Source organism: Oncorhynchus tshawytscha, linkage group LG22 (assembly GCF_018296145.1).
Source record: "Oncorhynchus tshawytscha isolate Ot180627B linkage group LG22, Otsh_v2.0, whole genome shotgun sequence".
NCBI lineage: Eukaryota > Metazoa > Chordata > Actinopteri > Salmoniformes > Salmonidae > Oncorhynchus > Oncorhynchus tshawytscha.
The window spans coordinates 16,430,726-16,442,238 of NC_056450.1; positions in this window are offsets into that span (position 1 = coordinate 16,430,726).

The window sequence follows — 11,513 nt, forward strand, 5'->3', positions numbered from 1 at the left end:
CAAACACATCGTACAAACACACACTGAAATCACATCACACCAACGACAGGAAGGCTAGAGACAACACAATGCAATATGCAAGTAAAGGCACTGTATCCTAACTGTATTCTAGAAAGTCTTATATGGGCTCGTATCCACAAAGCATCTCAAAGTAGGAGTGCTGATCTAAGATCAGTTTAGCCTTTTAGATCATAATGAATAAGATTATATGGACGCTTTGTGGATACCGTTTCTTAAAGAGGATTCCAAACTGAACAATAGGTTGTTATCAGTATCACAATAAGCTGCAGAGTGTTTGATTTGCCTGCTGAGGGACAAGGAGTCCCTTCTTTTCATCATAGGCCTACCTAGCGAAGTTTGCTAAGATGATCACCTTTTCAACATTGTTTTTAGGAGTGTTTAATAACGATTGCTGCTGACTGGCATGATGGGCTACATTGATTGGTTGATCACATCAATTGGATAGCAAGCTAATAACTAGCCCAAAGGCCAGCAGATGTTGATATTGATATGGTATTGATGGTTTCATCTTACTGTCCAAACACATTGTATGTTGCTGGCAATGCATTCATATCTCTCGTGGAACAGTTCGTACCCAAAACATTGTCCATTCAGGCTGCAAAGGCATTTTCCACCACCATGCTAGTGGCTTAGAATGTGTTTGGACGGTAAGATGGAAACGACTCAATATCGCCATCTGCCAGCCTTTGGGCTAGCTAATAACAGATTACGTCAATATGGCTAGTTAACTAGCTAACTTTCAGGGGATAAACTAGATGGCTATATCCAAATATTGTTTGATTTGCTTGCCATCTATAGTGGCGATGACAGTAGTCTGACTGACAACTTTACCAGGATGAGGACTTGCCATTATCAAGCTCTTTCCAAAAGCCTAATCTCTGATGGAGCAAGCTAAATGACACATGTTGTTTGCTTAGCTAGCTAGCTATTTGCCAAATGAAAAGACTACCCTCATGTGTCTGAAAATGCATGATCACTTGATGTTTAGTGATCATGAAAAGCATGCTGTTACTTGCTATATAACTCTGATGATAGAGCTAAATGTGGAATAATCGGAAATGTGTAGTTCTTACTATACTCTTCCAGAGGTGATGATATCAAAAGCAAATCATTCTAACATTTAATTAACGATCCCTTGAAAACGGCACATAGCTGTCAATGGTTTTAGTGGAGCTGGTCATCTCAAAATCGAATGATGTGCACTGTATTGTGACATTTGATTGATAACGACCGATTGATAAACTGGCAGTGTGCACACTACCTGTGTAAGGACACAGCCTAAGAGAGCAAAATAATGACTTAACCACTGTTTAATGGACTATGTGCTTCCTTTACAATCATGCTGCAGATGAAATGATTAAGCACAGAGGACACCAGCTGGTGAGACTGGGCTACTGGGATTCTGGGGAAAAGATAAATGAGAGAGGTGAACGGTAGTTGAAGGTGAAACCACGGTATGCAGCATTTTGCCTCATGGAGGGAATCAAGTTTAATTGTCACATGCACAAGTACAGTGAAATGCCTTTCTTACAAGCTCTAAACCCAACAATGCAATGATCAATATCAATGTAGTACAAAAAAATAGCATAAGGTAGAACAAAAACACACAAGAAATAATAATAATAAAATGAGAAAGTAAGAATATACAGGGTCAGTTCCAATACAACATTTACAATGGGCAGGGATACTGGAGTGAGGAGAGTAGGAAGGGGAGGACCATCCTCCTCAGAGAATTTCCCAAAAATGTAAATAGTGAAACAATTAAAAAGTTATCCTTTTTAGATACAACAATACTAAATATTTTCACGTCACCAAATAATTGATTAAAACACACTGTTTGCAATGAAGGTCTCCAGTAGCCTCAACAGCCCGGCTAGCAATGAGGAATCGGCCCAGAAGCAGCCCTCTTCCGGGGGGCCGGAACTGATTGAATCGGCCCGGAATCGGGTGTCGGACTCTGCCCAGAATCAAAATGAATGACTGCCCAGAATCGGCCCAAGTACATCGGGCCGTTTCCGTCTACCAGAATTCAGCCGACTTTGCCGGCATCTTACCAGAATCACCCCAGAAGAGGCCCGATGCAAATTTAAATGAATGTATACAAAATTTCCCGATTTAGTAATTTTAAATATTACAATTATACATACAAATTATACCCATCCACAAAAAAAACATTTTGTCTCAGAGGAAACACCATACACCTGGTGACCGTGTCAGCGCATATGCACCTAGCCCACCACAGGAGTCGCTACAGCGCAATGGGACAAGGATATCCCGGCCAGCCAAACCCACCCCTAACTCGGACGACGCTGGGTGTCGCATCATTGGTCTCCCGGTCACGGCCGGAACGGATCTCGAACCAGCATCTGTAGAAACGCAGTTTGCACTGCGATGCAGTGTCTTAGACCTCTGCACCACTCGGGAAGTTCCAGCCAAGTTTTTAATGCTTATCAATTGCCTTGCACAAAGTAGCAAAATACAAAAATACTACACAGGACTCTTAAAGAATTTCATTTAAATGTTAATTGTATTTTTTGATCACAGAAACAAACAATGAGGAAAATATTGAAAAATAAAGAAATAATGAAATGTGTAATAATCTGCCAGAGAGTTGCCCCAATCGGCCCGAGCTCCAAGTAATATATACATTTGGGCCTGATAACTTTCACAGGAATCGGCCCGAGCCCCAAGTAATACATTTGGGTCAGATAACTCACACCGGAATCAGCCCGAGCTCAATCCCTGCATCCTAGCCATAAGTAATACTGCCGAAGGCGGCCCAGACTTGGGCCACATGACGTCAGCCGTGTCTGACTCTCAGCCGAGTACCCCGACTCTCTGCTGGAATCGGCCCAGATCCACTGTGCTAGCTGGAATCACTCTGTAGGGTAGCACCATGGTGTAGCCAGAGGAGAGCTAGCTTCTGTCCTCCTCTGGGTACATGGACTTCAATACAAAACCTAGCAGACTTATGGTTCTCAACCCCTTCCATAGACTTACACAGTAATTATGACAACTTCAGGAGGACATCCTCCTCCTATCAGAGCTCTTGCAGCATGAACTGACATATTGTTCACCCAATCGAAGAATCAGAGAATGAATCTAGCATAAGCTATAGTAGAGCTAGCTAGCACTGTAGTGCATAAAATGTGTTGAGTAGTTGACTCAAACAGAGAGAAAGACAATAGTTGAATGGTTTTGAACAAATTCATTTCTTCCAAAATGAAGGCGAAGCAAGAAAGAGAGAGCGAAAGTTAGCCATATTTGGTTGTATTTTTTAAACTTTCACTTTCGCTTAGCAAGAAAATTCGGCTAGCTAGTTTAACCTACTCAAACACCTGGCTCAAACAGAGAGGGATGCTATGTTACCTAGCTGGCTATGGCTATTCAACACTGGAACTCTTCCAAATCAAGGTAAGCTTTTGGTTTTATTAATTTATTGCTACCTTGGCCCGCCGGGGAATGCATTCTGTCTGTACACTGTAACTGCTAAACTGCATTCTGTCTGTACTGTACTGCATAAATGTAGCGGATTTACTAACGCTTTAGTGCTAGTACTGTAGTTCTCGTTAACTATGACTTGACAACGATGTAGGCTGTGTGTAGTAGTTAGCGGTCATGATACGAAGGTTTGGCTTGGAAAGGTTTTTTCACCCTTTTCACTGATGTCCACAAGTTAAAGGTGAGAGGAGGATAATATTTGTGAGAAGTAATTAAATATACAACGAGCAAAGTGATCATGCTGTTTATGTGGCTGCTATGAAAGTGAACTGTGTTTGCGTGTGATATGGGTGGATTCCTTCCACCGATTAGGTTGAAAAATGTTTCTCAAACGGAACGAAATGGGGATAAACATACCTGAATTTGTCCAATACAAACTGTAATTTGCAAATGTTGGACTAATGATTACACCCTAGATCAGTTAGATGCAGGCAAGTGTGTGCAAGGCAATATTGAATGTGTAACTGTCTGTCACCTTCATTACTCAAAATTCTCCCGACTTGTGCACCTACGTTGTAAACTTTCATTTGCAGGCTAGGTTGTAGCAACCTCGTGATGGATACAGGGAAAATTAGAGTATCATGTAGTATCCTTACCCTATCAATGTTACATTGAGCTGGGTGAATGGAATATGAATGACAGTCATCCAATATGCTGAAATAGAAATAAGGCCATGCTGATAAAAATTAAATAATTATCTTCCCTCATCTTAAACGGCACCAACCACCACTGAGAGGTAGATATGTATAGGGGTTAGGTGACTAAGCATCAGGATGTATGATAAACAGAGTAGCAGCAGCTTTAATTAAGATTGTATGTGAGTGTGTGAGCGTGTGTGCAGAGTCAGTATAAATGTTTGTGCATGTCATTTGTGTTTTAGAGTGTCAGTGTCAGTGAGTGTGTAAAGTCCTGTGAGTGTGCATAGAGACAATGCACAAATAAAATAATTACGAGGGTCGGTCAACTCAAATATTCCGTGTAGCCATTTTGTTAGCTATTTAGCAGTCTTATGGCTTGGGGATAGAAGCTATTTCAGGCGCCTGTTGGTGTCAGACTTGATGCACTGGTACCGCTTGCCATAGAGAATCAGAAAGAACAGTCTATGGCTTGGGTGGCTGGACTCTTTAACAATTTTCTGGGCCTTCCTTTCACACGCCTAATATAGAGTTTCTGGATGGCAGGGAGCTTGGCCCCATTGATGTACAGGGCTGTCCTCACTACCCTCAAATCAAATCAAATCAAACCCTCTGTAGCGCCATGCGATCGAGAGCGGTGCTGTTGCCATACCAAGCAGTGATGCAGCCAGTCAAGATGCTCTCAGTGTTGCAGCTGTAAGACTTTAGGATTTGAGGGCCCATGCCAAACTTTATAACCTCTTGAGGGGGAAGAGGCGCTGTTGTGCATTCTTCATGACTGTGTGTGTGTGGCCCATTTTAAGTCCTAATGATTTGGACCCCGAGGGACTTGAATCTCTCGACCTGCTCCACTGAAGTCCTGTCAATATGGATGGGGGCGTGCTCACCCCGTTTCCTGCAGTCCACAATCAGCTCCTTGGTCTTGCTGACTTTGAGAGAGAGGTTGTGGTCCCGGCACTACACTACCAGGTCACTGACCTCCTCCATGTAGGTTGTCTCATCGTCTCCTGTAATCAGGCCTACCACCGTCGTGTCGTCAACAAACTTGAGGATGGTGGTGGAGTCATGTGTGGCCACGCAGTCGTGGGTGAACAGGGAGTACAGGAGGGGACTAGCGTGGAGTGCAGTTGAGATTGCGTCATCTATAGATCTGTTGGAGCGGTATGCAAATTGGAGTGGGTCTATGTTGTCTGGGATGATGGAGTTGATGTGTGCCATAACCAGCCTTTCAAAGCACTTCATGATTATAGCTGTGAGTGCTACAGGGTGGTAATCATTGTGGCATAAAGCCTTAGAATTCTTGGGAACAGGAAGGATGTTAGTCATTTTAAAACATGTGGGGATTACAGACTGGGACAAGGAGAGAATGATAATTACTGTGAACAAGACTGCCAGCTGATCTGCGCATGCTCAGCTAAATTGGTGCGCAGATCAGCTCAATTGAAGTACTCTGAAAAGTCCTCATCTTCAATTATCTGTGGATGAGTTGTTGAAACTGAGGTCCTGACTCTCAGTGGTCATTCAAAATTGTGTGACCAGAATATGGGTGTTAATCCTGGTGCTCTGGCCGAGCGACATTCTCAATACGGCTGCTTATCCTACCAATAGCTACTCAATCTCAGCTTCCAATTGTCTCATTCAGTCACTCTCCTCTCCCACTTCCCCGGAACCTGACATTCAGCCATATTCTGTTTCTAACTAAAGTTGATTTGTTTGGTCCTCCTTTACACTACCAAACACTGTGGCACTATTGATAATTTAATGTCAGCTAAGTGCAGGAGTTTCTGAAGTAGCACCAGCACCATAAAATCAGACATTCTTAAGTCATGCTCTGGGCCTCTCCCAAGGGGCCTGATTTCTCACATTTGGGTGCAGAACCGTGACAAATACGTGACAACTGACGTTGATCCGCCTTGACTTTCTGTCAGGACGTGATTGAGGCATCATGGGACAACAGTGCAATCTGGACTCAGGGGGAGACGTAACATAGTAACTGTAAATCTGTCTCCTCCATTTAGTATGATATGTTGTGTTTTGTATGGTATGTATGATTTTGTGCATATCCATCATCCATTTCGTATGATATGTTACGAATTACAATTTGTATGATATGTTACGAATTGTAATTCGTTCAATATGCTACGAATTTGCAGTGCGTATGATATGTTATGAATTCCAATTTGCTGTGGCTAATGTTAACTAGGTGGCTAACGTTCGCTAGGCTAGGGGGTTAAATGATTAAGGTTAGGGTTAAGGGAAGAGTTAGCAAACATGCAAAGTAGCCAATTAGCTAAAATACTAAAGTTGTCCGTGATGACATTCAAACACGCAGCATTTGGTTTGCTAGACATTCGCGTTATACTTTAACCCATCCTCCCGAACAACCACCCTCCTTTTGATTTTGCCTCAAGTAACTTTCTGTCTTATGTAAACATACCAAACGTAACATCACATACTAACTCGAGTGTCCCGGATTTACATTTTATATGTTACGTCTTGTCTCTGAGACCAGGCTGAACATTGAGGTACCTATGGGACCCCTTTCCTTCTGGATCCCCATGGAATACTTTAGATATGAACATATTCAAACGGGGTGACACTAACAGTATATTCATGCTCAATGTGGTACTTTAGATCTGCAGCAACCCATTTACACATTTTCAAAGTCAGTCAGTATCAATATCATGATGGGTGGTGTCAGGTATGAAGTCAATGATTGTATCAAGAGGGAGTTAATGAACCTCTAAAGTGAATGCCACTACTTCAGCCATCATTACATTTAAGTGAATGTCTAATGTACAGTAGTTTATGTGGACAACTGGCAAAAAACAATGCATGGCCACATACAGACTGTACATAGATAGTAGAGTAAATCAAACTGCTCTAGTGTTTGCCATTCTCTCCAAGTACAACAGGCAGCAGCTAGCCACCAATATATTACCAAGTCTAATCACATCCTTGCAAACCAGGCACTGTCTCCTTGTTTCCCTGTGGGATGCTGGGATTTCAAAGTCAAGATAACGTGGACCAAACTGGATTCTAATTAAAGTTGACATCAGGTTCCTCTCCCGGCTCCTCCAGCTTTCATCTAAATCATTCATGCTGAGAAGGCCGGGGCCGCCACGCCATTTGGGCTCCATCAATGATTAAAGACTTGATCAAGCAAACAAAAACAATAACACATTCAACAGTACCAGATTTGTGGGATTTAAAAGCCCCTAGATTGTCATCTTTAAAACATTTACTGACATCATATGAGTCATGTATGAATCCTACGAATAGTATACCAGTTGATGTTAACTCATAGCATTATTCACTCAACATATTATCATTAAGCATTTGTGTAACAATTGTTGCTGTATGTCATCATGTCATGACGTCAACTTGGTAGTAATCTAATGCACTGATTAATTCCTATGAATTATACATATAGCATGTTTGATAATAACATACTTATACAGTATACAGATTAGAATGAAGGTCAGGGAAAGTGATATTTCAAAATCTTTTTTTAGAATACAATCATTATATTTTGTGAAAGTGCTACAGTGATAAATCTACAGGGTTACGCCTTGTGAAGTATATATTTTTGCAAAAACATACCAGACTGACGCTTATTAATAATATAATGTTGACAGGGTAGTGTTTTCAGTGGTGACCTGCTGTGAACCCGCAGCCTGGAACCTGATATTCTTTGACATGTGTTGAAACTGACACTGACAATGTGTTATGTGTTGGGGGCCTGTCTCTCAGTGACCTTGGACACTCAGTGTACCTTACATAAACATTACCCAGCTGATGTTCAGGAAGGAATAATGTTTAAATGTACAGATTTTCCCTTGTAAAGGACCCATCACAATGCAAAGGTGAATTCAATAATTGTTGACTTGTAAAATGCCTGTTTTAAAATATTTTACAAAATGAATGAAATCTGTGAGAAGGGGTGAGAATATTGTGGTAACACTGGGGCATACAAAGCTACAATAGTTACACAGTGAATAAGGACATTGTGTATAATGCTAGAACAACATGGTAGAATGTGAAATGTAACCACATTGCCTTGTACTGTCTGGGTGACATGAAATAGGCAGTGTCGGAGCCTTTTTGTGCTCTCCCTCCCGATCTGTTGTGTCTTGCTGTGGGTTATTTTCTTGTCTCTGCTGTGAGCTCACCATGCTGACTTTAATAGAGTGTGACAGTAAATTACAATTACCCATATGCAAGATACTTTCAAAATAGTCCATGAAATTAGGCTGCCCTGATATGACAATTGTTTTATAAATCATAGATACATATTAAATAATTTAATTTACATATTAAATCATGTTTACTGCAAAAATGTTCATACATACTATATGATATAATTAGCATCAGACACAGCACGATGAAAACAGGGAGAGACTGCATACTGTGGTTTCATGTACTTGATAAGAAGTAGCTACAGTACACAGTAAGCATCTATCTGCCTGTGCATACAGCTATGAGACGTAAAACTACTGTACATGCACTATGAATTAATTATACACAGACAGATTAACTAACATTAATGTTAGTCTGATTAATATTATATTCATTCAAACATAATTGTTAAACTCTCTAATTATGTTAAATGTAAATCCAATTCTAGACGTCATGCAGAAGACAAGACAAATGGAACAAATCTTTGAGCCATGACCAAATTGCAGGGTGATTTTAATTCTTGCCTCACCAGGCAAAACACGCACACAGATACGCATACGCACGCACATACACACACACACACACACACACACACACACACACACACACACACACACACACACACACACACACACACACACACACACACACACACACACACACACACACACACACACACACACACACACACGCACACACGCACACACACACAGTGCAATAATGGTCATATTTATCATATTCACACTTTATTAATTAGCTGTGTCAACTCTAGGTTATTAGGAGACGGTTATGATGAATACATTTGGAACAGAAATAATTGTGAACTGTTAATGTTGAGTAGGGGAGAGTGGGGTAAGTTTAGCCAAAGGGGTAAGTTGAGCCACCCTTGTTTCTAGTAAACCATACGCAAAATTAATCATTTGACCAATGATTCATTTAATGGAGTCCGTAAAGGAAGAAACCACATGGAAAAGTGCTAAGCAAGTTTCAGAAAGTCAAATGAATTTATTGTGTTTCAGGTTTCGTCATGTTTGGATCTAAACCAAACTACTAGATATTTTAAGATTGTTGAATACTTCAGTTGGGGTCTCAATATGAGGTCCTAAACCTAGCATGAAAGTGCATCCTCGTAGCTGTGTGGGCTAATATAGTCAACATGTTTGCCTTGGGGTACGTTTACAAATGAAAGTGTTTTCTTCCCAGGCATAATGCAAGGCAAAGACCTGGCCTATGCTAAACGTGTTTATAAAAAAGTACAAAGGGTTTGTTAGGCGTTAAGCCTGTGTTAAAAGATACTTAAAATTATTAAAATACAAAAGAAGTGATTGTGATTTTGTTGAATTGTGTTTGGGAAATAAAGATAGACATGGTTCTAAAAAGGTGGTGGTAATATTTCATTCATTCAGGTGGCTTAACTTACCCTGTCCCACGGCTCAACTTAATTTACCCTGTCCCACGGCTCAACTTAACTTACCCTGTCCCGCGGCTCAACTTAACTTACCCTGTCCCGCGGCTCAACTTAATTTACCCTGTACCCCACGGCTCAACTTAATTTACCCTGTCCCGCGGCTCAACCCTTAATTTACCCTGTCCCGCGGCTCAACTTAATTTACCCTGTCCCGCGGCTCAACTTAACTTACCCTGTCCCGCGGCTCAACTTAACCCTTACCCTGTCCCGCGGCTCAACTTAACTTACCCTGTCCCGCGGCTCAACTTAATTTACCCTGTCCCGCGGCTCAACTTAATTTACCCTGTCCCGCGGCTCAACTTAACTTACCCTGTCCCGCGGCTCAACTTAACTTACCCTGTCCCACGGCTCAACTTAATTTACCCTGTCCCGCGGCTCAACTTAATTTACCCTGTCCCGCGGCTCAACTTAATTTACCCTGTCCCACGGCTCAACTTAATTTACCCTGTCCCGCGGCTCAACTTAATTTACCCTGTCCCGCGGCTCAACTTAACTTACCCTGTCCCACGGCTCAACTTAATTTACCCTGTCCCGCGGCTCAACTTAACTTACCCTGTCCCACGGCTCAACTTAACTCACCCTGTTTAACCCTGTCCCGCGGCTCAACTTAACTTACCCTGTCCCACGGCTCAACTTAACTTACCCTGTCCCGCGGCTCAACTTAATTTACCCTGTCCCGCGGCTCAATTTACCCTGTCCCGCGGCTAATTTACCCTGACACGCGGCTCAACTTAATTTACCCTGTCCCGCGGCTCAACTTAATTTACTCTGTCCCGCGGCTCAACTTAATTTACCCTGTCCCGCGGCTCAACTTAATTTACCCCGGCTCAACTTAATTTACCCTGTCCCGCGGCTCAACTTAATTTACCCTGTCCCGCAGCTCAACTTAATTTACCCTGTCCCGCGGCTCAACTTAATTTACCCTGTCCCGCGGCTCAACTTAATTTACCCTGTCCCGCGGCTCAACTTAATTTACCCTGTCCCGCAGCTCAACTTAATTTACCCTGTCCCGCGGCTCAACTTAATTTACCCTGTCCCGCGGCTCAACTTAAACCATAAACGGGGTAAGTTATGCCAAGAGAACACTTTCTTGAAACAAGCTATGTTTTCAAAACTGTAATGTTTACATTTATTCAGATTATTTCCAGGGATACACAACATCCTCAAATATATGTAGATATCTTAGAAATAATACTATATTTCCCTTGACGAGGTGATGCTGAATGTAAAAACAAATCTCAATTTACCCCTCTCCCCTGAATCTCTGTAGGTTAGGTTAGACATCATATACACTAGCATTAATGATTCTGTCACAAACATGACATTACATATGACCATTTGTGACAGTTAAGAAGATGTAAATGCCAAATAATTTTACAAGGTAATGATTTGGGCAGTGGTGAGCAAACAAGCAGGTTGACGTTTGTTGTCATGAATCTTGCCCTGTAGTCAGAACTGAGAGATTTCCACTAGATGGGCCGGCCGCAAAGTCAAATTGTCGATATCGTAAGAATTCATGAAAACTAAAATATGCTTTTTTAAATCTTAATTTAAGGTTAGGGTTAGGCATTACGGTAGGCAGTGTGGTTAAGGTTAGGGCTAAGGTTATGTTTAAAAACAGATTTTCTGACTTTGTGGCTGTGTCGGCTAGTGACCACTTTGCAGAGTCACCTCCAGGGCAACAATCCTTACAATAAATGCCAACCTGT